Below are 649 nucleotides of genomic sequence, written 5' to 3' on the forward strand. Positions count from 1 at the left end.
TAATAAATAAGAAGAAATTGACGAAATTAAGAGGTGATCGTCATAAATGACAGACCACCTAATTATGAACAAAATATCCCCATTACAAATATTGCTGTGATTCTCATAAGGGAGGGGGGTACATAACTTTGTATGAACAACATATTTACATCCAAAATATTGACTATGAATCTCAAAAGGGGGAACGGCCAGAAATGCTCACATCCCCCCCCCCCCTTGATACCAATCTATAGGACTTTTCTATGCAAGTGCAATACTGATGACTTGAAATCAAGATACTGACATGACTGAAGATCGATATGCTGTATAAATTATGAACGTCTGACAAAGAGATAACCAACCAATCACCTGACCGATCAGCTGACCAGTACGCGAATCACATCGAAGTTGATCAGTTGTCACATTGTTTGGACTGCTAACCAAAAATTCAGAAATAAGCCTGAAAATGTAAGTAGGCCCTACTTTAAACAAGTCAAATCCACTCCTAGTACCAATGAGGTCCAAACATTACATGTATGGACCTCATAGGCGACATCAGTACTATTTTTGGGTTAGAAAAGTTTGAGCACAGGATATTTCTATATTTATATAACAAGTACAAGTTATACTGGGTTTTTTTTCTTTAATGCTTGATTTTCGAGTTTAAAAG

The sequence above is a fragment of the Lytechinus variegatus genome, chromosome 3 (genome assembly GCF_018143015.1).
Source record: "Lytechinus variegatus isolate NC3 chromosome 3, Lvar_3.0, whole genome shotgun sequence".
NCBI lineage: Eukaryota > Metazoa > Echinodermata > Echinoidea > Temnopleuroida > Toxopneustidae > Lytechinus > Lytechinus variegatus.